This window comes from Cyanistes caeruleus, chromosome 18 (genome assembly GCF_971803275.1).
Source record: "Cyanistes caeruleus chromosome 18, bCyaCae1.hap1.1, whole genome shotgun sequence".
In the NCBI taxonomy this organism is placed as follows: domain Eukaryota; kingdom Metazoa; phylum Chordata; class Aves; order Passeriformes; family Paridae; genus Cyanistes; species Cyanistes caeruleus.
Window position 1 is genome coordinate 10,001,826 of NC_141718.1, and position 7,321 is coordinate 10,009,146.

At 50.1% G+C, this 7,321-nt stretch overlaps 1 long non-coding RNA gene across 1 annotated transcript; it reads right to left on the minus strand.

The window, feature by feature from the left end:
• Positions 1-1,166: 1,166 nt before the first annotated feature.
• Positions 1,167-6,905, minus strand: LOC147649927 (uncharacterized). The gene is made up of 2 exons (XR_015277663.1): positions 5,719-6,905; positions 1,167-5,413 (listed from the first exon to the last, which is right to left on the minus strand). It is a non-coding gene; the product is annotated as an uncharacterized LOC147649927 (long non-coding RNA).
• Between the last annotated feature and the right edge of the window lie 416 nt (positions 6,906-7,321).

Here is a 7,321-nt window from a genome sequence, read left to right on the forward strand (position 1 = left end):
ATAGCTGGGGATTGAAAGGGAAGCGGGTGAGGGGGCGGTTGCGCTTTTGGGAGGAATCTCTTCAGTGTTCGGAAACAGCGAAGTCATGGTGATAACACCATCTGACAAAGCCCCAGCCTCCCTGGGCCTGGCAGGAATGGTGTTAATGGAAGTGGCTTTCCCTCTGTGTTTCCATTTCTCCTCCCCAGTGCTGCGCTGGGGGAAGCTCAGGGCAGCTCCAAGGATCAGGCTCTGTGCCTGCCTGGAACTGCCACACAGCGCCTCGGATAAATGCCCCCCATCCCAACAGATGCTGGGATGGCACAGAGGGATCCCCTGCCTCTCTGGACTCCTGGCAATGCCCACTTTGCCCAGCTGCTTTCCCTTGCCAATTCCTGGCCCTGCTTCTTCCCTGCTCCCCTCCCCTGCAAGCCCAGGCCAGTTGCAGGGGTAGATGGTGCTTGACCTCAGAGGAGAAGAGGGATGTGCTGCAGCTTGATACAGATGATCTGCAGGCTCTTATTTCATTCCCCCAGCCTCCCTGGTAGGAAAGCAGCAAAGGGATTTCTGAGAGCTCAAGCTTTGCAAAGTGGGGAGGAAATTTCCCTAGGGCATGTAAATAAGGAGGGTTATATCATCTGGCAGAGCTGGTGCCCTGCATGCCCTGGCTTAGTATCATTTATGGTCATTGCTTTTCTTGTTTTTTTTAGTGATAACAAAAGGAGGATTAGGAAATACCCCAGCTGCAGGAAGCCGCATGGCAGGGGACATGGTGACTGTCAGCACCAAAGGTTTCTGGAGGGACAGGCTGCATCCAGCACCCATCACAGCATCAGGGCTCAAACTGCAGCAGCTGAACTTTGGCTGGAGCAGAAATAAAACCATCGGGTCTAATAATACCCGGGTGCAGCCAGCTCCAGAGAGCCTCTGCCAGCTGCTGCAGTGTCACGAGTCACCGAGGCACAGCATTGTGCAAAGTCACCGTTCCTGTCCCAACCATCCGGGTCCCACAGGTCCCCTCTCCCAGCCGGTCCCTCGGGGGCCTCACAGGGGTTGGAGGAACCCAGCCAGGCTCAGGCAACTCCTCCTTCTCGTCCACTTTGGGAAAGAGCTGGGAGGATTTCCAAATGCCTCCGCTTGGCAGCCAATCCCCGCCATTCCAGTAATGCACTAGAAGTCAGTCCAGAGAAAGTTCAAGGCTTGTGTCCGTATGAACTTTATTTCTGGTCCCCCTCCCTCTGCACAGCATCTCCTGGCTGCTGGCAATGCCCAGTCTGTTAATTTCCAGAGACACCAGTGCTGGATGCAGGTGGAAATGATGTGTTGAGAAGGGACGAGTCAATTATCATTTTTTTTCCTGTAAACTTCCCAGCTCCTGTGATGTCCCCACAGCCACCTGCCATGGTCGGCACAGGGACTTGGGCATCCCCCACATATCTGTGCTCCTGGTGCTCCTTGCACAAGCCTGTGCACCAGGCAAGTCACAGGTAATGCCTGTGCCAAAGGCAGGTTGTGTGCAAAGCCAGCTCCAGGGGATTGGCAATGTCCCATGAACTTCTTGCTGAGCGAGTTCCTGGCATTCACAGGGGCAGAACAGCACCGTGAGGGACAGTGTGGCCTTTGGTAGCAGAGCAATGTCCTGCTCCATGTTTTGGGCACGGATTTGCTCCATGCACTGAATGCCAGGGCTGCTCTGGTGGTTGGGACCAGGGGACATCAGACCTTGGCCAGGCCCCCAGGAGCACTGGTGGGCTCTCCCCATCAGTGATCTGAGCCACTCCTGCTGTAGCAAAGCTGTTGGCAGCAGAAACTGAAGCCATTTGGGTGTTCTTCCCTGCAAAACTCACTTTGTCAGCAGCCCCTCTCCCCTCCTCACCCACGCTGCAAAGACACTTCTCACTTTAGTGGCGTGTGCCCACCACTCCTCTGAGTCACGTCTGCTAGCAGCAAGCTCATAATTCTTCAGGTTTTTTCAAGTACAAATGTCTTTGGAAAAGGGCATTAAATGAAACACTTGACTGAGGTCCCAGTGGTGACTAATTCCCGTGGTACGCCCTGTTCAGCGTTCACCCTGCTGAGCTCGTGCAGCCTGGGGGCTGCAAAGGGACCCTCGCAGGCGGAGGAGCAAAAGAAAAGCTGGATGTTGCAAGAGAACAGCTTGGAAAGGGCAGATGGGGGTGGTGGCCCAGTGGGGATGGACCCCAGAGTGCTCCCTCCAGCTGCCACATTCCCTGGAGAGCACATCCATGTGAGCTGTGCCTTAGTCCAAAGCAGGGGTACAGCCCGAAGCTGGGAGTGTAGCAAAACCTAATGCTCGTGCCCAAAATTGGCTAGAAAGCTTTGAGGAGGCGGGGAAATCAGACAATGGTTTGGGTGGGAAGGGAATATAAAGATTATCGAGTTCAACCCGCCCTGCCATGGGCAGGGACACCTTGGGCAGGACTAGGACTAGACCAGTTCCTCCAAGCCCTGCCCAAACCAGCCTTCCAGGGATGGGGCATCCACAGCAAGCTGAAAGAAATCCCTCTCCATGGAAGAGCTGGGTTTACTGGTGGACCTGGCAATGCTGGATTAATAGTTGGACTCGATGATCTTCGAGGTCTTTTCCAGCCTGAGTTGTTCTCTGATTCTGTGATCTCCTTGTGGCCAGCGCTGGATGGCTCTGCAGGCCACCTCCAAAAAATAACCCCGGCTTTGTTCGCTGCTTGGGTCCCTGCTGAAAACACGGCTCTTGTGGAGACTTTAGCAAGGTGAAGCAGCTTTTCCCCCAGCTTTGCTCTCTCCCTGTTCACCTGGAGAGCTCAGGGAGCTGCAGAGCAGGAGCAGCCTGTGAGCACCGCAACTGAATGGCTGCGGGATGGGGCAGAACTAATTAGAGCCTCTAGAAAATGACATCTCTTTCCACAGATGGGAAGCTGCTTCCCCTTTGTCTGCCTCCTTCAGTTAATTAGTTATCTAGGAGGTTGCATTTGCATTCCCCTCTTTGTGGAGTACCCTTTTGTTAACTACTTTTCATATACTTTTATGAAGTCGGCCACTGAAACAGGCTCATTTATCTCACCAGCGACAGGCTGAGAGGCTTGCCCAGAGCTCTGTGCCAGATGCTGGGATTGGAAAATAATGTCTGGCTTGTCTGGTGTTTGGAAAGGAGACAGAAGGTGCAGGGCTGCGAGAAGAAAGTCCCAGGCTGCTAAAGCCAAGGGCTGGATCTTGACAACTTCTATAAAAATGTTCAATCTGTTGCTGTTGGGCAGCTTGCAGGAGCCAGGGAGGATGGGGTTGCTGCCAGCCACGGGTTTGGATATCTCCATTGTCATCTGATGGAAGCATCCAAATTTCTCAAGATTTATCTGCTGCATCCCTCCTCCAGCACTGCTGGGTGTGAGTGTGTCCCCCCAGGAGCCCTCCTTTCCCACAGGGAGCCGAGGGACACCTCAAAGCTGCTGCTCCACACATTTATCCTCCGTTAGCAAAACCGTGAGCAACAGCATCACAAATCGATCCCTGCTGTTATTGTTAGGAAATGCTTGCAGAAATCAATGTTTCCTCTGTAGCACAAACAATCCATGAAGCCCTGCACCGGTGTGGGGAGGCATGGCTGGGTGGGTTTGGCTGCTCCAAGGCATTTTCCAGGGATCCCAAGGGATGTCATGTCACAAAAAAAGGGAATTCTGTGAGTTCAGCCATCCCTCCAATCCTGGAGAGGGTTGTTTTTTTTGGCAAGGAACAACCATACCTTTAAACCGAAACTTGGAAAATGCAGAGCACAGCTCGACTACCAGGGGGAGAAATAAAGCCCAAAATACATAAATCTCTTTATTTTCTGCACCAGTGGATTTGTATTGGCCTGTTAGCTGATGGTCCTGGAGGTATCCACTGGGATGCAACTATTACACATCCAAACTGTCACAAATGGAAGCGTTGCTCCGAGAGACAAAGGGTAATTTATTGAGAAAAGGTGTCATTTAGGTGGAAGGTTGGAAGGAAGGGAGACAGTCACTGTGGAACTGCCAAAAGAGAATACCAGATCTGCTGATAGGCAGTGAACAGCTTTGAATTTCCAAGGCTGACCTTGAGGGATAAGAAAATAAAAGCTAAGGACAAAAAAAGAAAAAAAAAGTCTTAAATACAGTGACAGCAGAAACCTGAAGGATCACAGTGAAAAATGGGACTTTCTGCTCTAACAATAACAGTGAAAAAGATAGGAATGTAATTTGTAAAGGCTGTTAAATTGCCGCCAAAATTGTAAGCTGGATGGAGAAATGACACAGAAGGAAAAAAGAAACAAATGCAGACCTGTTGTTATTGGAGTATTGCTTGGAAATGGGACTAGAGATGAATAGGGTGGAGGAGAAATGGAGCTGAGGAAGGGAAGAGCTGGGAGATCCCACCCAGCTCAGCTCTGAACCCCCACAGGCTGCGGGAGGAAAAGAGGGGGAGTGTCTCCAAAACCATAAACCTATAAATCCATCTTTTGGGATATTTTCTGTTTCTTTCTGAGTAATACATCCCTGTGTCTTAGAGGGAGCTCATTTCTGTGGACATGGCACTGAGGAGCCAGGCACAGGCACGTGCTCCTCTCTGAATTCCAGAGGGAACTCCTTGCCAGGAAGGAGCTTGCAGGGTGGGCTCCCCATGGGAAAAATTTTGGGAGAAACGAATTGCAAGGAGCCTGGAGACAGACATGGTGATCTGTGCAAGAGCCTTGCCCCAAGGTTTGCAGGCTGCCCTTGGGGTGCAGGTGCCACTGGGATGGGGGACAAATGGCAGGAAGGGACAGGGAGTGTCCAGCCTCAGGAGGACACATCCCCTCCATCCCCTCAGCGCCCTTCCAGGCTCCTGAACATCCTAACACGGGTGGCACTTTGGTTCTTTCAAAGCCATTAAAAACAGACCTGCCAGGGAAGCAGAGTGACTCTTGGGCACAATTCCAGAGGCTGCAGGGTGGGGTTGTGGGATGGCTCCTGTGTGCCCACCCGCTCCTCACAGCTCCTGCATGGACTCACAGCTCCAGAGGCTGCAGGGTGATGTGTCTCGGCTGGGCACCCCCTCTCCAGGAGCCAGAGCCCCAGCAGGTTCTACCCTGCTGCAAAGGTTGCCCCAGCTGAAGTCCCAGTTCCAGATGAGATGTCATCATTTGTATTAGGGAATTCATTGAAATTGGTTCTTTCTCCAATATTTCAATTGAAATCATTCCTGTGTGCCCACGTCCAAAACCAGCAGGTGCTCACAGGGTCACTGTTACCAAATTGTGATATTTCTCGTGGCTGTCTCAAACACTGTGTGTCAGAATATTTCCTTTCAGCTGGAAACATCTATGATTAAACTGCATCCAATGAGAAAAGTAGCAGAAATTGCATTTCCAGCTCCCCAGTTTAGCAGGTCAGTGGTGAGCACCTCTGGCCTCGACCACTGTGTGCCTGAGAAGTTTTTCCTGAAAAGAAAAGCAGAGCAATGCATGAGATTTGAAGGTAAAAATCAGCCTGTAGAAAATGTAAAGCCAGAAAAGAAAATGAGGTGGGGGGAACCTGCCCAGCTGCAAATACCCCCCTGCTTTCTCCTGCAGCCTCTGGAGCCCCACTGTGGCTCCCCACTTCTCCTGTCTGGTCACATCCCTCTAAATCAAAAGTTATAATAACAAAACAGATTTGGACAGATGAAAATGCAGGGAAATGATAGCAAGGGTGATTTTTCAGAGCTCAGAGGAAAGACAGGGAGTGAGGAGATGTTTTCAGATACCTTGTCCCTTTAGAGAACTCGCAGGATTCAGATGGTTGGAGTGATCTTGACAGGCTAAAAACCCAATCTGCTGGAAATCATATACCTCAAATAATGTGCTATTGCTGCTGATCGGCCCTGTATTTTAGGGCTGAATAGGTACAGTATTAAATTCATCTCGAGTTTGCTTTTACAGCCTGTTTGACAAGCTTTGAGGGGAGTTTTAAAGGCTTTTACTGAAAACAGCTGTGGGAGGAGTGAGGTTTGATGGGTTTTCTCAAGGGCTGAGCAGCACCAGGGGGTTGGGGTTGCTCTGTCCTGTATCCCAAGCTGCCACATGGGAGAGCAGCCAAGGATTATCTTTAGCTAATTGAAACACTGATTAGCAGTGTCCTTACTGTTATAATTACATTCAGGTCTTCTCCTTCCCAGTGCTTTAACTACTGGGCCCTCCATCAGTGTTGTGAAATTCTCTTGATCTAAAGGAAAAACACATTTATGGCCATGTCCTTTGGCCACAGCTCTGGTGTCCCTGTTTGAGACAGGGGGATACCCCAGGTTGATCCTTAGCTGAAAGAAAGACGAGAAAATCCTTCCCTAGAGGTGACTTTCAAGCTTGGAGAAACCAGCAGCTGCCTCCTGTGTCCCCTGTGTGGGTTCTGCAGGAGGAACCCCCGGCAGCTCTGCCCTGGTGCACAGGGAGATGTCAGAGCTGATTCCAGCACAGTTGCTGAGTGGGGTTTATTCATTTCTTCCTTATCTTGGGAGTTCTGCCAGATGACCCATAAATTCTGCATTCTTTGTGTCCACTAACAGTGGGCATCCATTTTCCCCAAGCTTTGTTAACCTCTCCCTAAGCCTGAGATCACTGGAACATGTCAAGCTCTAAACTTAACAAGGCAATTCTACCCACTAGTAATTTGGTTGGGTTTTTTTTTTTTTTCTAATTCATGAGTTTGGTTATCAGCTCTTATCTGTTGATTAAGCTTGAAAATATATAATTATCAAACATCAAAAGCATGCTTTCCTGTGAAAACTTTAACATATTCAACATTTTGCCACATTCCCATGACCCTTGGCAAGTCTGTGGCCACTTGTGCCCATGCATGGCCCCCTTGGCCCCAGGAGGGGATGAGGAAACTTCATCCCAGTCCCTGGAATTTGGGTGGTGGGAAATCCTTGGCATGAGGACTGCAGGTAGGGGAGGTGGTGCTGCAGCTGGAAATAGATATAAATATGTTTTATTTGACATGTAACTACAAAGGAGATGTTCTGGGTGGTCCCCAGGAGGCTGGTTAAGTTTAAGGTGTCCTGGCCCCTCAGGATTTGTTTCTATTTCTGAGAGGCTGCTGAGGGCAATGAGACCTCGTGGAGTGTTAATTAGCTGCAGATCCTTCTTTAATTTTCCTTTAGAAAATTAAAAACTCTTGCTTCAGAGTTTGGGCAGCTGTGTGTGTTTTCATAACTGGGAAACAACTGGCTTTAATAACTTAGGGAATTAAAAACACCAAGGCTCCTGTTCTGGAACAATGCCAGTAGCAGATGCATTTAAAAATTGTAGACTCAAGGGACCTGTGATAGCAAATGCAGGTGGGAACAGCAAACTCGAGGCACCTGTGGTCCC